The 21,991-nt window shown below is 37.4% G+C and overlaps 1 protein-coding gene and 1 pseudogene across 1 annotated transcript in view; one reads left to right on the top strand and one right to left on the bottom strand.

Annotated features, from left to right (window-relative positions):
• BAZ2B (bromodomain adjacent to zinc finger domain 2B) overlaps positions 1-21,991 on the bottom strand; it is a 385,114-nt gene that overhangs the window by 310,135 nt on the left and 52,988 nt on the right. The gene's annotated exons all lie outside the window — the stretch shown is intronic.
• Positions 460-6,034, top strand: LOC111172785 (small ribosomal subunit protein eS6-like; annotated as a pseudogene).

Genomic DNA, 21,991 nt, shown 5'->3' with positions numbered 1-21,991 from the left:
AAATACTGGAAAGTGTTATTTTGTGCTTATTCTGGGAAGCTTTTACTGTTTTACCAGAATAGTTTACCCAAAAAAAGTCATCATGTTTTGTTTAAAACAGAGTCAATGGCTTTAAAATACCCCAGCCCAGGGAATTCCCTGGTGGTCCAGGGGTTAGGATCCGTGCTTCCACTGCAGGGGGCATGGGTTCATCCCTGGTTGGGGAACTAAGATCCCGCTTGCTACACAGATCCTAGCCCAAGTGCATTAAAATTACTTTTTATTACTTCTCTCTCTCCCCCCATATATCTATAACCTTTCTCTCTCTTTCCCATTCTTGACTGAAGAGAGGCAATTGGAGAGAGAGAAAAAAAAATTATCCTCTGAGAGGCAAATCAAATGATAGAAATCACCTGGAAATAAGATACTATAAGTTGAGCTCTTTTTCTTGGCGCCTTGGAGGCGGTCGGCTGCTTCAGAATGAGGCTGAACATCTCTTTTCCAGCCACTGGCTGCCAGAAACTCATTGAAGTGGACGATGAATGAAAACTTTGTACCTTTTATGAGAAGCGTATGGCTACAGAAGTTGCTGCTGACGCTCTGGGTGAAGAATGGAAGGGTTATGTGGTCCGAATCAGTGGTGGGAACGACAAACAGGGTTTCCCCATGAAGCAGGGTGTCTTGACCCATGTAGTTTTGATTTGCATTTCTCCAGTGATTAGTGATGTTGAGCATCCTTTCATGTGTTTGCTGGCAATCTGTATATCTTCTTTGGAGAAATGTCTATTTAGGTCTTCCGCCCATTTCTGGACATGGCCGAGTCTGCCTGCTACTGAGTAAGGGGCATTCCTGTTACAGACCAAGGAGGACTGGAGAAAGAAAGCACGCATCTGTGCGGGGTTGCATTGTGGATGCCAAATTGAGCGTTCTCAATTTGGTCATCGTAAAAAAAGGGGAGAAGGATATTCCTGGACTCGCTGATACTACTGTGCCTCATCGCCTGGGGCCCAAAAGAGCTAGCAGAATCCGCAAACTTTTCAGACTCCCTAAAGAAGATGATGTCCGCCAGTATGTTGTGAAAAAGCCCCTAAACAAAGAAGGTAAGAAACCTAGGACCAAAACACCCAAGGTGCAGCGTCTTGTTACTGCACGTGTTCTGCAACACAAACGTCGGCGTATTGCTCTGAAGAAACAGCGAACTAAGAAAAATAAGAGGCTGCAGAATATGCTAAACTTTTGGCCAAGAGAATGAAGGAGGCCAAAGAAAAACACCAGGAAGAGACTGCGAAGAAACGGAGGCTGTCCTCTCTGAGAGCTTCTACTTCTGAGTCCAGTCAAAAGTGGGATGTTCTAAGAGTAACAAATAAATAAGATCAGACATCAAAAAAAAAAAAAAAAAGATAATATAAGTTGAATCTTTAAAAATGTCAAAAAAGAAACTTATGTACTGTGAAATTTTTTGTATGGCCAAAGAATAAGAAGAGACGAGCTTTTGTGGCAGCTTTTTTTTTTTAACATCTTTATTGGAGTATAATTGCTTTACAATGGTGTGTTCGTTTCTCCTTTATAACAAAGTGAATCAGCTATACATATACATATATCCCCATAGCTCCTCCCTCTTGCATCTCCCTCCCACCCTCCCTATCCCAGCCCTCTAGGTGGTCACAAAGCACCAGCTGATCTCCCTGCTATGTGGTCGCTTCCCACTAGCTATCTATTTTACATTTGGTAGTGTATATATGTCCATGCCACTCTCTCACTTCATCCCAGCTTACCCTTCCCCCTCCCCATATCCTCAAGTCCATTCTCTATGTCTGTGTCTTTATTCCTGTCCTGCCCCTAGGTTCTTCAGAACCTTTTTTTTTTTTTAGATTCCATATATATGTGTTAGCATACAGTATTTGTTTTATTCTTTCTGACTTACTTCACTCTGTATAGCAGACTCTAGGTCCATCCACCTCACTACAAATAGCTCAATTTCGTTACTTTTTATGGCTGAGTAATATTCCATTGTATATATGTGCCACATCTTCTTTATCCATTCATCTGTCGATGGACACTTAGGTTGCTTCCATGTCCTGGCTATTGTAAATAGAGCTGCAATGAACATTGTGGTACATGACTCTTTTTGAATTACGGTTTTCTCAGGGTATACGCCCAGTCGTGGGATTGTTGGGTCATATGGTACTTCTATTTTTAGTTTTTTAAGGAACCTCCATATTGTTCTCCATAGTGGCTGTATCAATTTACATTCTCACCAACAGTGCAAGAGGGTTCCCTCTTCCCCACACCCTCTCCAGCATTTGTTGTTTGTAGATTTTTTGATGATGACCATTCTGACTGGTGTAAGGTGATACCTCATTGTAGTTTTGATTTGCATTTCTCCAGTGATTAGTGATGTTGAGCATCCTTTCATGTGTTTGTTGGCAATCTATATCTTCTTTGGAGAAATGTCTATTTAGGTCTTCTGCCCATTTTTGGACTGGGTTGTTTGATTTTTTGATATTGAGCTGCATGAGTTGCTTGTAAATTTTGGAGGTTAATCCTTTGTCAGTTGCTTCATTTGCAAATATTTTCTTCCATTCTGAGGGCTGTCTTTTCATCTTGTTTATGGTTTCCTTTGCTGTGCAAAAGCCTCTGTTTCATTAGGTCCCATTTGTTTATTTTTGTTTTAATTTCCATTTCTCTAGGAGGCGGGTCAAAAAGGATCTTGCTGTGATTTATGTCATAGAGTGTTCTGCCTATGTTTTCCTCTAAGAGTTTTATAGTGTCTGGCCTTACATTTAGGTCTTTAATCCATTTTGACTTTATTTTTGTGTATGGTGTTAGGGAGTGTTCTAATTTCATTCTTGTACATGTAGGTGTCCAGTTTTCCCAGCACCACTTATTGAACAGGCTGTCTTTTCTCCATTGTATATTCTTGCCTCCTTTATCAAAAATGAGGTGACCATATGTGCGTGGGTTTATCCCCGGGCTTTCTATCCTGTTCCATTGATCCATATTTCTGTTTTTGTGTGCGGCAGCTTTTATGTGTGGCTTTTGTTGGAGGAATTGGGATCAGTTCTTTGAGATTTTCCTGGCGTTTCACCCTAACTACTTGGGGAGGGAACAAACTTATTCCTATAGGGAGACAGCCATTGGGATATAGACCATTCCCTCAATTCAGGAGTCCTGAAGCCTCTGCTTCTGCCAGGAAATCATCCCTAATCCTCACTTTTCACCTTTCAGACATCTCTTCCCAGCAGCTTTTTCTACTTTCACATAGTAAGAAAAAGATAAATGTAAGGAGACTACACAGTTACTCCCCCTACTATTTCAGTTGTATCAATGATGAATCTCAAGATCATCATTAATCTTGACATTAAGATAAGATTTTGGGGAGAATGGGGCTGGGTGCCATTCCATGCTTTGGCAAATCTTTTTCTTTCCTCAGCTATCATCTTTTGAAATATATGACATTGAGATTCTATCCTGTTTCTTATTTCTGGTTACTGCTGACAAATGTTTTGTTTTCTTTTTTTCTTCTGGTTCTGCTGTTCTTATCTTTTTTTTTTTTTTTTAAATTGTTGAAGATCATATCATCAGGTATCAGAGGAGGGAGATTCTGTAGCTTCTTTCTACCATCTTTACACAGGAGTCTTTTTTTTTCGGCCACATGCGTGGCTTGCAGGATCTCAGTTCCCCGACCAGGGACTGAACCCAGGCCACTGCAGCGAAAGCCCGGAATCCTAATCACTAGGCCACCAGGGAATTCCCCCTACACAGGAGTCTCTTTTCTTAATTGCAAACATGCTTAATTGAAAAAAAAAGTGTATTTATTTTTAGATGATAATGATACATAATAACAAAGCTTATAATCTAGAAGAATATTTGTCTTTAAAGCCTAAAATCCTTTAATATATCCTTTAATTACTAGACCATATCATGTATTCTCTTTAATTGTCATTTAATTGTTCCTGAAATACTTATTGAATACCTATTATGTGCCAGATACTATTCTAGGTGCTAAGGATGCAGCAGTGAAAAAAGTAACTGCCTTCATAGGACTTACTTTCTCGTGGGGAGAGACAGGCAATAAACACAAGCAAACACATAGTGCGTATCAGGGTCAGCAACCTTCTTCTGTAAATGGCCAAATAGTAAATGTTTTAGGCTTTAGAGGTCTCATGTCTCTATTGCGATTACTCAACTTTGTCATTGTAGTGAAAAACCAGCCATAGGCAACAGATAAAAAAGTGAGCATAGTTGTGTTCCAAGAAAACTTTATATGCAAAAACAGGTGGTAGCTAAGATTTATCCAATGGCCATAGTTTGCACATTCCTGCTATACATAATTTTGACATGTCTTATGGAAAAAAGTAGGGAAAGTAAGATGTACAAGAAGTTCTAGGAAAGGTGAAAAAGGGCCTCCTGATAAGACATCTGAGCACAGACTTTTTAAAAGTGAGGGAATAAGGCATGTAGTCTTATGGGGGAAGAGCTTCCCAAGCAGAGGGAACAAGATTTACAAATGTCCTGTGACAGGAGCATGCTTAGTTTGTTCAACAAACAGTAAATAGGCTGATGTGGTCAAGAAGAGCACCAAGAGATAAGGTCAAGAGAGTGCCATATTCTGCAGGGCCTTTGAAGCCATTATACAAAGATGTTGAATTTTTATCCTGAGGAGGAAACCACTGTGTGGTTTTGAGCAACGAAAGGACATGGCCTGACTTACCTTTGAAAAAGTTCTCTCTGGCTTTAGTATTAGAACAGACTGTAGTGAAAAAAGAATGGAAGTTAGACCATGTAGGAGATCATTAAAAATTCTAAGCAAAGGATGATCATACTAAGGTTAGAACTGATGGTAGTGATTGAAGTAGTAGAAAGTGGTCAGATTCTTTATATATGTTGAAGGTAGAGGTAAAGGATCTGTTGATGGATTTGATATGTGCTATAAGAGAAAGATTTCTAGTGAATGATGACTCCACAGTTTTTGTCCTCAGGAACTAGAAGGCAAAAGTTAGTGTTTATGTACATAGGGAGACTGCAAAAGAGCTGCTTTGGGTGAGGGTGTTGTGGTTTGGTGTAAATCAGTTGGTTTGGGACTTCCCTGGTGGTCCAGTGGTAAAGAATCCACCTTCCAATGCAGGGGACGCAGGTTTGATCCCTGGTCAGGGAACTAAGATCCCACATGCTGTGGGGCAACTAAGCCCACATGGCACAACTACTGAGCTCGTGAGCCTCAACGAGAGAGCCTGCATGCCCCAAACTACAAGGCCCACGCACGCTGGAGCCCCCGCGCCACAACTAAAGAGCCCATGCACTCTGGAGCCCACACGCCACAACTGGAGAGAGAAAACCCGCACACCACAACTAGAGAGGAGTCCGAACGCCACAACTAGAGAGAAACCTGAGCGGTGCAACGAAGATATCTTGCATGCCTCAACAAAGATCCAGCACACCGCAACTAAGATCTGACACAGCCAAAAATAAATAATAAATAAAATAAATATATTTTTTTAAAAATCAGTAGGTTTGTTTGTTACTTGTTACGTTGAAGACCCTAATTAAATATCCAGGTGGAGATGTTAAGCACAAAGAAGGCTATATAAGTTTGGAGTCTGGGGTAAGGTCCTGGCTGGAAATACAAATCTGGGAGTTACTTGCTTATAGTATTTAAAATGTGAAATGGTGAGATCAAAGAGTGACTGCACACAGACTAAGTTCTGTGATACTGCAATACTTAGAAGCTGGAGATATGAGGAAAAACCAGGAAAAGAAACTAAGAAGGAGTGGCTAGTGAAATGAGTACATCTTTTCATTCCCTTAAGGGTATTTTTTTTTTTTTTTTTTTTTTTGTGGTACGAGGGCCTTTCACTGTTGTGGCCTCCCCCATTGCGGAGCACAGGCTCCGGACGCGCAGGCCCAGCGGCCATGGCTCACAGGCCCAGCCGCTCCGCAGCATGTGGGATCTTCCTGGACCGGGGCACGAGCCCGTGTCCCCTGCATCGGCAGGCGGACTCTCAACCACTGCGCCACCAAGGAAGCCCTAAGGGTATATTTTTAAGAGCAGAGTTTATTTTTATCTTGATAAAAACTGATTTATCAGTTTTTACTTTTATTGATCCAGCTTTTGGAAATCTTAGTAGAAAATCATGACGATTTTCTCCTTTCCTTATGTTTTGTTCTAGAAGCTTTATAGTTGAGGTCTTATTTACATTTAGGCCTGTGATCCATTTTGAGTTACTTTGTACATATCATGCAAAGTATGGATGAAAATCTATTTCTGCCATATGGATATCCAATTTTGCCAGCTCTATCTACTGAAAAGACTATCCTTTTTCCATTAAGTTGATTATGTACCTTTATCAAAAATCACTTGTCTTTCAGCTTTTGTATATCTATAAAAGACTTCACTTTCATGTTTCAAAGATTTTTGCTGGGTATAGGATTCTCAGTTAAAAGTATTTTCTTTATTTTAAAGATGCTGGTCTATGGTCTTCCTCTTTACATTGTTTCTGATGCTATATCTGCTTAAATTCTGATATTTGTTGCTCTGTAGTCATGTGTCTCTTTTCTTCAAACTGCTCTCAAGATTTTCTCTTTATCACTGGTTTTGAACAATTTCGTGATGACCTACCTTATCATGTTTTAGATGTTTATTATCATTGTTATTATTATTATTACTTGGCCACTCTGCGCAGCATGTGGGATCTTAGTTCCCCAACCAGGGATTGAACCCATGCCCCCTGCATTGGAAGCTCAGAGTCTTAACCACTGGACCGCCAGGGAAGTTCTTAGATGTTTATTATTGAAATATAAATCACTTACTATAAATTTCACCCTTTTAAAGTATGCAAATCCATGTTTTTTAGTATATTCACAAGTTTGTGCAATCATCACTACTGTCTAATTCCAGATTTTCATCACCCTAAAAAGACATCCTATACCCATTAGCAGCCACTACCAATTCTCCTCTTCACCCAGTTCCTAGCAACCACCAATCGACTTGCTCTCTCTATGGATTTGCTAATTCTGGACATTACATATGTATGGAAACATACAACATGTGGTCTTTTGTGATTGGCTTCTTTCACATAGCATAATGTTTTTAAGGTTCACCTATATTGTAGCATGTACCAGTACTTCATTCCATTTTATTGTTGAATAATATTTCACTGTATGGATATACCACATTTTCTTTTTCCATTTGTCCACTAATGCACATTTGGATTGTTTCTACCTTTTGGCTATTATGAATAATACTGCTATAAACATTCATATACAGGTTTTGGTGAACCTATGTTTTCAGTTCCCTTGGGTATACACCTGGAGTGAAATTGCTAAGTCATATACGTTTAACTTTTTGAGGAACTGCCAAACTATTGTCCAGAGTAGCTGTAACGTGTGTATTCCCACCAGCAACATATGAGGGTTACAATTTCTCCACATCCTCACCGTCATTTGCTGCTCTCTGTCTTTGATATTGTAACCATCCTTAATGGGTGTAATGAGTGTAAAGTGCTTTTTGTTTACATTTCACCATAATTAATGATGTTGAGTGTTCAAGATGGCATTTTCAACTAACCTCCTACACTACCTCTTTATAAAAAACTGTTTAAAAATTTTAACTAACAAATACCTGATAAGCATTTGACATTAGTGGTTTTTCAAAAATGTCGTTTCTGTAAGATTTCTCCTATTAGACTATTTTTGAATTTGTTCAAATGTGTACATAATCTCAACTGTGCACAGTTGAGATAGATATTGTATACTTACTTTAAAAGAATATATAAAAGAGTTGGAAAGAATCGTAGCTTACAAGTTTTGTGTCACCTGGTCCCTCTCACCAAAACTTAAGGTAGTCTTTGCTTGGCATCTTATAAATGAAAACCATTTAGAATTGAATTTAAAACTGAAATAGATCTTAAAGGAAACCTGGATCAGCTGGCTTATATGATCTATTTTGTAATTACAAATAAAGTTCAGTGACTTCCAAAATCTTTCAGCTAATTAATGACATACCTATAACTAAAAGCTAGATATGTTGATCACTATAGTAGGGTTCTTTCTAATGGAATTCACTACAAATAAGCTCAAATAATAAAAGATGTAGCATGAAATAATGCAAAGGGCAGTGGACTGGCAAACAGAAGAACTGCCTGTATTTTATTGCATTTGATTGCTCCTAGAATCCTAATTTAACCTCTTTACTATATCTTCAACAAACAGAAAATTCTACTAGATAATCTCTAATGAATTCTTCCTCATCTAAAATTCTTTGGGAGTTAATGGAGTACAAAATAGCAAGAGTAACTGGACACGGGAGTTGACTTAAAAGAGTACAGAAACTTTAAACAATAAAACTTTAGTGGAATTTTCACTGTTACAAAATGGGAATGGAATCAGTAGTACATTCCATGAATAAGAATAGCACAGACTAACACAGACAGAAAAAGAACTCAACTACCACTACATGTTGCAATGTACTGATGAGTAAAAAGATAGGCATTTCCCAATTATACAGAATGATATACTGAGGCAGCCAGAATCAGAAGCTTGATTCCAAAGGTTCCACCTTAGCTTCTTTTGTCTGTAATATCTTCAGAGACTAAAACTGCCAGCATGAAATATAAAGAAGCAGCGGCACATGGCAGAAACCTACAAAATTTTGCATACTTGGAGTGGAAAAGGATGCAAAGATAGACTTGAATATAGCACATACATTCTAAGCATTGTAAACTGAGATATCACACTAACTTAGACAGAAAACCCAAGACAAAAAACACATGACAGGTCAACTAATCCATACAAGACAAATGTCAATGGGTATTTCAAAATGAGGTAGAAATTTGCCTTCAAAGTTAATGCTTGGAGGGCTATTTCCCAGCAGTTGTTTTTAAAGTAAAAATATACAGGGGTGGGCTTCCCTGGTGGTGCAGTGGTTGGGAGTCTGCCTGCCGATGCAGGGGACACGGGTTCGTGCCCCGGTCCGAGGAGATCCCACATGCTGCGGAGCGGCTGGGCCCGTGAGCCATGGCTGTTGAGCCTGCGCGTCCGGAGCCTGTGCTCCGCAACGGGAGAGGCCACAACAGTGAGAGGCCTGCGTGCCGCAAAAAAAAAAAAAATATATATATATATATATATATATACACATATATATATATTTATGTATACAGGGGTGCCTCTTCAATGCTGTGTATTGAAAAAAATGTCAGATGGGGTTACATGAGAAGAAAGCGGGGGGCGGGGGGGGAGGGAGGGAGAAAGAGGAGACTGCTTTGAAAAGACACTGTGGCAAATGTAAAATAGCTTACATTCTATAAATGGTTTCCTCTGAACAGAATGTAAACATACAGTTTTCATCTGCTTGGTTACTTCAAAGAATATGCAACAGGAGAGGCAAAGATAGAAATTAAAAAGACAAGATGGACTGAAAAACAATTCATCAATATAAGGAATTACATAATGCAAAATAACAAATAAAATAATTAATATATGCATTATAGGCACACTAAAACAGAATGAAGATGTGAGAGTTTTGAAGATTTTTCAGAATGAAGAAAAATATATATAGCATTGAAAAAGATTTAAAAGAAGATGGCTGATATGGAGTAAAAAAAAAAAATCCTACCTAAAAATTCATAGATATATCAGCCAGGGTTCATTTAGGACACAGATGGCACATTCAACTTGGGACAATCCAAGGGAGGTTAAGGTACAAAGGTACTATTTATAAAAGTAAGAGTGAAGAGGAACCACAAGGGACAGTGCAATAACCCAAGGCTAACAGCAGAAGAACTTTCCCTTTCCTTATACCTGTAGGTTTAAGTAGAGGGGTTAGTGACTGTAATCAGAAGGAGGGGGTAGTGTAGAAAAGGCCACTTTCAGTGTACAGACCTAGATAGCCTGCTGTGCCCCCACAGGGAGCCAGGGAAAATAAATGCTTGTTACATACTCTTCCCTTCAGTATTCCTGAGGGTGTCCTCATTGGTAAAAACTGACCAGGTGCCAGAGGGTACACCCATATGATCCAAACAAATAAGCTTCCTATGGTAAAAAGCAAAGTATACTAAGGAGAAGAGTGGATCTGGAAGGGCAAATGGAAGACAGTCATAATACTGTCTACAGGAATAAAGAAAAGAAATGTAAATTTTTGTCTTTCAATCGAAGTCCATTCACAAGTATTGTAATTACTGATATGGCTGGATTTTATTTTCCATTTTGATATTTGCTTTCTAAATGTCTTTTTTGGTCCTCTTTTACTCCTTTAGGGTCTTTTACATAAAATAAGTATGTTTTCAATGTAACATTGTAATTCCTCTTTCGATTAAATTATTTGATTTTGTAAAGTTTTTTTTTAGTCATTGCTTTAGGGGTTAAAAAATGAATCTTTAACTTATGACAATCTATTTCAGATAAATAATTGACTTAATTCTATTATAGCAAATGTGCTCCTATATGGTCCATATCAACCACCCTCATTAGTAATCTTAATATTAATTATATTACTTTCATATACATGTCTAACAATAAAGTACTATAATTATTGCTTTAAACACTTTTGGTTTTTGAAGAAATAAGACAAGGAAAAACATTATATGGTCTTTTGTATTTACCCACACATGTACCATTGCTAGTGCTCTTCATTCCTTCATGTGGCTCTGAGTTATTGCTAAGTATCATTAAGTAATAATGAAGAATTTCATTAAGTAATGGTTGTAGTACAGACCTGCTAAGCAATAAAATCTTAGTTTTTGTTTTCTTAGAAGGAATGTTTTTCACTTTTATTACTGAAGGATAATTTTACTGCATATAGAATTCTTAGTTGTCAGTTCCCCTACCAGACTCAACTCCAGGACCCTGAATATGTCATTACATTGTCTTCTTGATGCTCTTCTTGTTTCTGATTAGAGAACTTAGCTATTAATCACATTGTTGCTCCCTTATTCATGATGAGTTTTTTTCCTATTGCTTCTTTCAAGAGTTTCTATTTGTCTTTGCCTTTCAACAGTTTCACTGTAAATTATCCAGGTGTATCCCTTGTCTTTTTCATATTTGGAGCTTGTTGAGCTTCTTCAATCTCTAGTTTAATGTTCTTATCAAAATTGGGGGGTTTTCATTAATTATTTCTTCAATTATTTTTTTCTAACACTCCCGACCCTTCCTCTCATTTTAACATGTCCATTAAATGTATGTTGGGATACTTCATACTATCCTAAAGTTCTCTGAGATTCTTTTTTATCACTTTTCTTCAATTTGTCTCCCTATTCCTTGCATTGGGGTATTTCTAATAATTTTCAAGTTCACGGAGTCTTTCTTTTCACTACTGAGCCCATCTAGTGAATTTTTCATTCCAGTACTTTCCAGTATTTTTAAGCTCTAGAATTTCTATTTGGTTCTTTTTCTACAGATTGTATTTCTCTATTTAGATTCCTTTTTTGTTGAGTTGTTACTACTATGTTTTCCATTAGTTCTTTAAACTTAAGTTCTTTAAATGTTAAAAACATATCTTTAATAGTTGCTTTGAGATCTTTGTCTGCTAAGTCTAACATTTGGACCCAGAGTTAGTTACTACTGACTATCTTATTTTCTGGTATGTGTCACTGTTTCTTTTTTTTTTTTTTTGCATGACTAGTATTTTTGAAAACTACATTTTAGAGAGCATATAGCAACTCTGGATTCTGCTTTATTTTCCAGAAAGTTTTTGTCTCAGTAACTTGCCTGAACTTAAGTTGCAGAATCTGTCTATGTTACAGTGTGTATCACTGACGACTCTGCTTAAATTTTTAAAAAATTAATGTACTTTTTTGGGAGCAGATTTTTTTGTTTTTTTTGTGCTACGCGGGCCTCTCACTGTTGTGGCCTCTCCTGCTGCGGAGCACAGGCTCCGGACGCACAGGCTCAGCAGCCATGGCTCACGTGCCCAGCCGCTCCGCGGCATGTGGGATCTTCCCGGACCGGGGCACGAACCCGTGTCCCCTGCATCGGCAGGCAGACTCTCAACCACTGCGCCACCAGGGAAGCCCCTCCCCCAAATTTTTATATGTTGTGTTTTCACTGTCTTTCACTTCAAAATCTTTTCTAATTTCCCTTCTAATTTCTTTTTTGCTCTATAATTTATTTAGAAGTACGTTGTTGGGCATTCCCTGGTAGTCCAGTGGTTAGGACTCTGCACTTCCACTGCAGGGGGCACAGGTTCAATCTCTGGTCAGGGAACTTTATATACCACATAGCTGCGCTGCCAAAAGAAAAGGAAAAAAGTATGTTGTTAAATTTCAAAGTACGTTGTTAAATTTCAAAATACTTTGTATTTTCCTATCTTATTGTTATTGACTTTTCTTTTAATTGTGTTGGGTTAAGAGAATATATTCTATGTAATTTTATTCCTTTCAAATTTGTTGATCTGTTTTTTTTTAATCATATGATCTATATGTGGGAATGTACCACGTGCACATGAAAAGAATATGTGTTCAGCAGTTTTTTCGGTGTAGCATTCTAAATGCTTATATGTAGCATATAAGTTGATAAGTGTTATATCCTCTTCTTGTATTAATCCTTTTATCATTATATAGTGTCTTTCTTTATAGTCGTTACTTTAAAGTCTATTTTGTCTTATATGAGTATTGCAACTCCTGCCTTCTTGTCATTTCTGTTTGCCTGAAATATCTTTTTCCATACCTTTAGTTTCAAACTATGTGTGTCCTTTGCTCTAAGGTGGGTCTCTTGTAGGCAGCATATTGTAGGCTTTTGTTTTTTTATCCAGTCTGCCACTCTATGTCTTCTGATTGGAGCCTTCAGTCCATTGACATTTAAGGTAATTATTGATACATATGTATTTACTGCCATTTCAGATCTTGTTTTCCAGTTGATTCTTTGTTTAGTCTTTGTTCTCAATTGCTTCTCGGCCTTTTGGCTAAGATCAAGTGTAGTCTTTGTTCTCTTCTTTTTCTTTTTGTTTTTCTTTTTATGGTTTGATTATTTCCTTTTATTTTATGCTTGTGTTCTCTTCTTTTTGGTTTTTGTGAATTTACTGTATATTTTTGATTTGTGATTGCCCTGTTTTTCAAGTATGTTAACCCCTCCCTATATCTGCTTGCTTTAGACTGATAGTCATGTATGTTTAGACACATTCTAAAAAAGAAAAAAGAATATGCATTTTCTTACTCTCCTTCCCCACATTTTATGAGTTTGATGTCCCTGTTTACATCTTCATGTTTATCCTTTTGCTGTTCCTTTTATTTATCATTGCTTTCAGTTTTTTTCTTTTTGATCTGTAGCCTGGTTAATTTAAGTGATTTACTTTCCAATTGTGATTTCCTCCTTCCTATATCTTTCTGCTTCTTTTCTATTTAGAGATGACCTTTCAATATTACTTTTAGGATAGGTTTAGTATTGCTGTATTCTTTTAGTTTTGGCTTATCTGAGAAATTCTTTATTTCTCTTCGTATTCTAAATGATAATCTTGCTGGGTAGAGTATTCTAGGTTGCAGATTTTTCTCTTTCAAGACTTTGAATATATTTTGCCCCTCTCTTCTGGCCTGTAGTGTTTCTGTAGAGAAAACAGCTGATAGCCTTATGGGGGTTCTCTTGTAATTAACTCTGTTTTTTTCTTGCTGCCTTTAGAATTCTCTCTTTATCTTTAACTTTGCCATTTTTATTATACTATGTCTTGGTGTAGTTCTGTTAGGGTTCATCTTCTTTGGGACCCTCTGTGCTTCCTGTATCTGGATATTTGTTTCCTTCTTTAGCTTTAGGAAGTTTTCAGCCATAATTTCTTCATATACATTTTCAATCCCCTTTTCTCTTTCTTCTCTTTCTGAAATCCCTGTTATGCATAGATTGGCCTGCTTTATATTATTCCATATGTCTCTTATATTGCTTTCATTTTTTTTTTTTAATTTGGCTTTCTGTCAAATGAAATTTTCTGTCTAGAAACTGGGTAATTTCCATTATTCTATCTTCCATGTCACTTATTCTTTCTTCTGCATTATTAGTTCTGCTATTCATTGCCTTGAGCTCAGCTTTCATCTTGGCAAATGAATTTTCTAATTGTTCTTGGCTCCTCCTTATAGTTTCTAGCCCCTTTTTACAGTAATCTGCATTTCTGTTGATAGCCTTTCTTAATTCCTTCAGTATTTTCATTACCTCCTTTTTGAACTCAGTGTCTGTTAGACTGAAGAGGTCTGTTTCATTGTTTATTCCTTCAGGGGAATTTTCTTGGTCTTTTAACTGAGAGTGGTTCCTCTGCTTCTTCATTTTGCTTATATTTCTCTTACTCTGTGAGTTTAGGACAAACAAATATCTACTATAGTGTTGGAGGGCTATTTATATGTGGGAGCATGTCTGCATAGCTTATGTGGGTTTAAATTTTTTTGGTGTGAGTGCTGTTTTTGGTTTGGATGCTTGCCATCTCTTTCCTCAGCCTGTGCTGGCCATTATCCCCTTGATAAGGGGTGTGCGGATGCATGGCCCACACACACGTTCCCAGGAAGGCGGGGGCAGCGGTTGGCTCCTGGTCGTGGGTCCCTTGGCGAAGGCAGCTGGCTGCACATACTCCCAGGAAGGTGGGGGCAGTGGTTGGTGCCAGGTCAGAGCACCCTTAGAAGCGGTATGGATCACATGCACCCCAGGGGAGGCAGGGGCAGTGGTTGGTGCAGGGTTGCGGGACACTTGGTGTTGGTGGGCTGCACAAGCTTCTGGGAAGGTGGAGGCAGTGACCTGCACCTGTTCACAGGAACCTCCACAGAGGCTGAAGTCCGCGCTGCCTCTGGAGTCTGAAATGGCAGCGACGGCTCACGCCTGCCCCCACTCATGTAGACGGTGCCCTGCCACTTGAGAGCACATGGAGAAAGAAACTCTTATGGCGAGCACACCCTTCTTCTGGGAAGGAGATCTTCTTCCCAGATTCCCTCAGATGTGGTGCACCGCACCCTAGCCCCCTCAGGCTGTCTTCACACAGCCAATCCCAGTCCTCTTCCCAGTGTCTGACCTCTGAAGCCCGAACCTCAATACCCAGCCTCCACCAGCCCCAAAGGACAAGCATCTCAGCCTGGGAAATGCCAGTTGGCACCGCTAATCTGTGCAGGTCTCTCTCAGCTTTGCCCTCCACAAACCTGTTGCTGTGCTCTCCTCCAAGGCTCCAAATCTCCCCCTCTGTCCTGGCTGATCTCCTGGCCAGTGAGGAGACTTCCCCGTGTGTGGAAACTTTTCCTCTTTCACAGCGCCCTTCCAGGGGCACAGATTCCATCCCAATTCCATTTTCGCTCTTTTCTTTCTTTTTTCTTTTGTCCTACCTGGTTACATGGAGATTTTCTTGCCCTTTTGGAGGTCTGAGGTCTTCTGCCAGCATTCAGTAGCTGTGCTGTGAGAGTCATTCCACATGTAGATGTATTTTTGATGTATCTTGTAGGAAAAAGGTGAGCCCCACATCCTACTCCTCTGCCATCTTGACCCATTTCCCCTGATCCTTTTAACATTATGAAATATCCCTCTTTATCTCTGATAATACCCTCTTTCTTGAAAGCTATTTTATCTGATATTAATATAGTTATTCCTTGCTTTTAATGCTTATTGTTTGCCTGGTATAGTTTTGTCCATTCATTTACTTTCATCATACCTGTGTGTTTTTATACCTAAAAGATAATTCTTGTAAGCTGTATATAGTTTGGTCTTCCTTTTTTATCCACTCTGACAACATCTGCTTTTTAATTGCAGTGTTTAGACCTTTAATAGTTAATATAATTACTGTTATCATCAGATCTCATTCAATATTTTATTATTCTTTCTATCTCTCTGCTGTTATTGCTGCTATTTCTTCTTTCTTATCTTTTAAAAATATAACAAATAATTTTTAATCTTACCTTTTAATATTTCTATCAACTTTTAAGATATATCTCTGTATTTTTTTAGTGTTTTATTTAAGAAAATATATCAGAATTCAACCAGAATACTGTACATTTTCATGCAAAATATAGACACCTCACAAGCATACAGTCCCTTTAACCACCTCCCCCCAACCACACTCTGAAATAGTTTTATATATTTCCTAGCAGCTTATTGATTTGTTTTATTATACACTTATGGATTACATCTGCATACATTGAAAACCCCAAAGAACAATGTTATAATTTTCTTTTAAACATCCACAGGTCTTTTTTAAAGAACTTAAGAGGATAAAAATAGTCTTTTATTTTTATCCAGATATTTACCATTTCTGATGCTCTTCATTTGCTCCTGAAGATCCAACTTTTCTGTTAATATTCTTTTTTCCTTTGAAGAACTTCCACTACCATTTCTTGTAGTACAGGTCTGCTGGAGACAAATCTCTCTTAGTTTTCCATTTATAAAATTGTGTTAAATTTGCCATCATTTCTGAAGGATATTTTCACTGGACACAGAATTTTGGGTTGACTGAAGTTTCAGTTTTAAAGTCTCCTGGCCACTATGATTTCTTTTGTTGTTTTTGTTTTCGTTTATGGCCACTGATTTCTGATGAAAAATCTGTTGGCATTTGAATCACTGTTCTTTTGTATGTAAAGCATCACTTTCCTCTGTCTGCTTTCAAGATTTTCTCTTTATCTTAGGGTTTCATTTTGTAATGTGTCTAGGCATAGTTTTCTTAGAATAGCCCTCATGGATCTAAACTGCACTGCAACACACCTCATCCCTTGATTTCCTGTTATATCCAATATATCAGTCCTCTAAACCTAGTCCTTCCTACTATCTTTACTCATAACCTGTCCATGTTGGAATGACCAGAGCTGCTCACTTACAAGTTGATGTTTTATAATTCAACTGAGTCATCAGAGTTCCTGGAAAATACTTTAATTCTCCCAAAGGACCATTCCAAATAAAAAAAAATACATGAAGGAGAGATATGCACTAAGATAGAAAATACTTAGTAGCTACATAAGACATCAAAAACTAACCCCTTCTAGAAGATGCTACATTAAATCCTTTTTAAAATGAGTAGTATAATATCTTTTAAATAAGTTCAGAGATAAAACTTCCAATTTTAAAAAGAAGAGAGCAAATCAGATAGGATAGTTAGAACTTATGGGGTGATTTCACCAATAAGACAAAAGAAAAAATTGTCTAGTCTTCCTGAAGTCATCAGAGGCCTGCTCAACAGGTGAACATGAATGTTTTCTGCTCAGAGATACTCAGGATATTGGTCAAACTAATAGAAACAAAGGATTCACATATTCTTAGTAAAGAATATATTTATATCACTAAGATCAAAGACTGGATATGCTTATGCTAATTGCCTTTCACCATGTATTTTCTTCACTAACAGCCACTTCTCATGGATATAGTTTGTAATTATATCAATAAATTCTTTTATAAAACAACAAATCCCAATTGCATGCAATATTGTTCAACTCCTCTTAGAATGGTTCACTTGGGAAATATACAATTATATAATCATTCTGTCAGACCTCAGAGTGACCTGAAAATTCTTCACATCACACTCATCCCACAAACCCTTTGTCTTTTGCCTTTTTTAAAAAATATATCATTATCATGTTATAGTGAAATTACTATTTAATTTTCCATAAATAAACATTCTAAACTTTTGTATATGATATAAGAATAGTTTTCTGGTTGACAGGAAAATAGTAATAGTAATTTTGCTCAAAAATATGAGCGCTCGTAGTCAAACAATGGGATTTATGGTACACACTTCAAAAATGCTGAAGATCAAAGGGTATAACAACTGTGAATACACTTAAGGATTATCATTTAGTTAATTTATATTATTCTACCAGTTTAATACACAAATTGTAACCTTCTAATTGCTAGTTCCAAAGACTCACATTGTACATAAAGAATCTTCAACAGCTGTCAAAATTGTCTACTTTTTCTTTCCTATAAATGTGTCAATTGGGAAGGATAAACACAAAAAGAACTATATGACTTTCATTAAAATAGGAAAAATAGAAATTAGACAACACTTCATCCTGTACAGCATCCTGGGTCCCTAGAATCCTCGTGGAAATACACAGTTGCCAGTGATACTAACCAAACAGAATGAAGGTTTTTTGCAGGGATATGCAGCACCTACTTTATACTCCTGATAGGAGGGGAGTGTTATAGCTTCCTGACTTCTCCCACTGCTTGAGATTCTGGAAAGTGTTTGCCAGCTAACCTGATATATGTACACAATGTACACCTAGCATGGGGGAATTTACTGAGAGGTAGGTGGGTTATAGGTCAAATCCCAAGCTTCCCTGGGCATTTGTCCAGAACTAAGCCCCAGACTTCCTTGAAGGCTCCTTCAACATATGTACAACCACACTTGTATTGGGGAGGTTCTTATACTGAACATGGTCTAAGGACCACAGTTACAGGTCCATTTCTCCACAGTCTACTCCTTGATCCTTGATGAGTTATTTAGCCAGTAACCATGAGGTATATATTTTTGTGTATTTTGTAACTGAGGACCATAGATCCCCAGACATATATAGGTATGATTTTATGGAACACAATCTGTTCTTTTTGAGCATTATCATGGACTTAGGGCTTTTTACAGCTTCAACTAGTTCTAGTTATTATAATCATGGTCTTCTTTTTCAAATTTAAATTATCAAAATTCAGCCAATAAAAGGTCTTTGAAACTGGCATCTTTGTCAGTACTTCTAAACATCTTGGAAAGTATTCTTGCTATCTCACAACAATAATATATTCCAGACCAGTCTTATTTATTCTGGCTGCAAACATGAATGCAGTGTTCTCCAAACAATTCTGGCTCATTTTACTTGACAATAGTATCTGCAGAAGGCCAACAAACAAGATATTTAAGCTCAGAGAGCCTTAGTTTCCTCTCTACAATGAGTATTTTAGAACACACTGAGCATTCTGATAATGTTTTCTAAATACCATTACCCATTATACAGAATCAGGGCTCCTTGGAGAAATGGCTCATTTTAAGTCTGGGTGAAGAAATGAACAAGACAGGCATAGAGTATCTTGTAACAGAAAGAAAATAAGTACTTAAAAAAAATGAGCTACCTTGGGCTTCCCTGGTGGCGCAGTGGTTGAGAATCTGCCTTCCAATGCAGGGGACACGGGTTCAAGCCCTGGTCTGGGAAAATCCCACATGCCGCGGAGCAACTGGGCCCGTGAGCCACAACTACTGAGCCTGCGCGTCTGGAGCCTGTGCTCCACAACAAGAGAGGACGCGACAGTGAGAGGCCCGCACACCGCGATGAAGAGTAGCCCCTACGTGCTGCAACTAGAGAAAGCACACGCACAGAAATGAAGACCCAACACAGTCAAAAATAAATAAATAAATTAAAAAAAAAAATGAGCTACCTAGAAAAAAATTTAACAACAGAACTGTAAGACTTGTACACTTGAAACTATAAAACATTGCTGAAAGAAATTAAGATCTAAACAAATGGAAAGATAGCCTATGTTCACAAACTGAAATGCTTACCATTATTAAAATGGCAATATTCCCCAAAGTGATGAAGTGATTCAGCACAATCGCCATCCAAATCCTAGCTGCTTTTTTTTCCTCCCAGAAATCAACAAGCTGATCCTAATATTCATATGGGACCCAGGAAAACCAAAACAATCTTGTAAAGAAAGAACAAGGTTGAAAGACTCACACTTCTCAATTTTGAAACTTACTACAAAGCAAGAGTAATCAAGAAAGTGTGGTATTGGCCTAAGGACAGACTTATACATCAATGAAAAGGAACTGAGAGTCCAAAATTCAACGCTTGTATCTACGGTAAATTGATTTTTTACAAGAGTACCAAGAGAATTAAGTGGGGAAAGAAGAACATTTTTAACAAATGGTGTTAAGGAAACTGGATACCCACATGCAAAAGACTTAGTTGGACCTCTACCTCACACTATAAACAAAAATTAAACATGGTCTCAAAATGGGTCAAACTCAAACTGGATCACAGACCTAAATATAATAGTTAAAACTATAAAACTCCTAGAAGAAAACATAGGAGTATATCTTCATTATATTGGGTTAGGCAACAATTTCTTAGATACAACACCAAAAAGGCAAAAGCAACTAAAAAAATGGATTAATTGGACTTTATTAAAATAAAAATCTTTTGTGCTTCAAAGAACACAAGTAAGAAAGTGAAAAGACAACTCACAAAATGGGATAAAACAATTGCAAATTATATCTCTAACAAGGGACTTTTATCCAGAATATATAAAAAACTTACCATTCCAAAAAATAAAAATAAAAAATGGGCAAAGAATCTAAATAGACATTTCTCCAAATAAGAAATGCAAATGGCCAATAAACACATGAAAAGATGCTCAATATCATAAGTTATTAGCGAAATGCAAATAAAAACCAATAAGATACCACGTCACACTCACTAGGATAGCAAATGAAAATGATAGACAATAACAAGTATCAGTGAAGATGCAGAGAAATTGGAACCCTGATATCAACACATTGCCGGTGGGAAGGTAAAATGGTGTAGCTGCTTTCAAAACAGTTTGGCAGTTCATCAAAATGCTAAACATAGAACTACCACGTGATCCAGAAATTCCACTCTCCATACCCAAGAGAATTAAAAACACACACTCAGGGACTTCCCTGGTGGCACAGTGGTTAAGAATCCGCCTGCCAATGCAGGGGACATGGGTTCGATCCCTGGTCCGGGAAGATCCCACATACCCTGGAGTAACTAAGCCTGTGCGCCACAACTACTGAGACTGCGCTCTAGAGCCTGCGAGCCACAACTACTGAAGCCCACGTGCCTACAGCCCGTGCTCTGCAATGAGAAGCCACCGCAATGAGAAGCCCGCGCACCGCAACGAAGAGTAGCCCCGACTCGCCACAACTAGAGAAAGCCCACACGCAGCAACGAAGACCCAACACAGCCAAAAATCAAACAAATAAATAAATAAATGTTCTTAAATAAAAAACAAACTATTCGTAACAGGCAAGAAGTGAAAACAACCTATGTCCATCAACTGATGAACTGATTAACAAAATGGGGTATATCTGTACACTGGGATATTAATTGGTAATAAAAAAGAATGGCTGGCATACCAGTACATGCTTCAACAAGGATAAACCTTGAAATCATTATGTTGAGTGACAGAAACCAGTAAAAAAAAAAAAAAAAAAAATCCACATTTTTGTGATTACATTTATATGCAGTGTCTAGAACAGGCAAATTCATAGAGACAAAATAAATTAGTGGTTGCCTAGGACTGGGATGGTAGGGGTGGGGAGAAGAGCAGGAATTGAGAATGACTGCTAATGTCATTTTGGAGTTTGAAAATATTCTAAAATTAGACAGTAGTGATGGTTGTGCAACTCTGTGAATATATCAAAAACCACTAAGCTGTACAACTTAAGTGGGTCGATTTTATGGTATGTGAAATATATTTCAATAAAGCTATGAAAAAATGCATAATCTGAATTTAATGAGAAAACAATAAGGCAAACCCAATTTTAAAGAAATTCTATAAACTATTGGACTACACTTCAAAAATGTCACTTTCATAAAAGACAAAAGCTAAGGAAGTATTCCAGATTAGACTAACAAGACATGACAATTAATGACAGTACATGAGAAAAATAATTGTTATAAAGAACCGCTGAGATAAAAGTGACAAATTCTGAAAGAGGACTGCATATTATTAGATACTAGTAGTCTATCAATTGTGAATTTCCTGATTTTTATAATTATACTATAGTAATGTAACAGAATATCCTTGTTTTTATCAGATACATGTTAAAGTAAAGGTATGGGGTCATGATGCCTGCAACTATTATTAAACAGATGATAATAATAATAGTAATAATGTATCTGTTACAGAAAGAGAGAGAAAGCAAATGTGGAAAATGTTGATAGTTATGAATTGAGGTGAAAAGTATAAAAGAAAATTCTTCTGTAAGTTTGAAAGTTGAGCTTTTTATTTTTCAAAAAACGTATTTTTGAAAAATGTTTTTCTATAATCAATTTTATCAATAGTTTATTTTATTATCATAAACTATTGATTTAAAACATTTTAATAGTCAGTTTTATCAATAGTT

The sequence above is a fragment of the Delphinapterus leucas genome, chromosome 8, assembly GCF_059928025.1.
Source record: "Delphinapterus leucas isolate spDelLeu-1000000601 "Yukka" chromosome 8, BTC_Dleu_Yukka2, whole genome shotgun sequence".
NCBI classification, from domain to species: domain Eukaryota; kingdom Metazoa; phylum Chordata; class Mammalia; order Artiodactyla; family Monodontidae; genus Delphinapterus; species Delphinapterus leucas.
The sequence above is the reverse complement of the archived record's forward strand: the minus strand, read 5'-3'. Positions and strand labels throughout refer to the sequence as shown.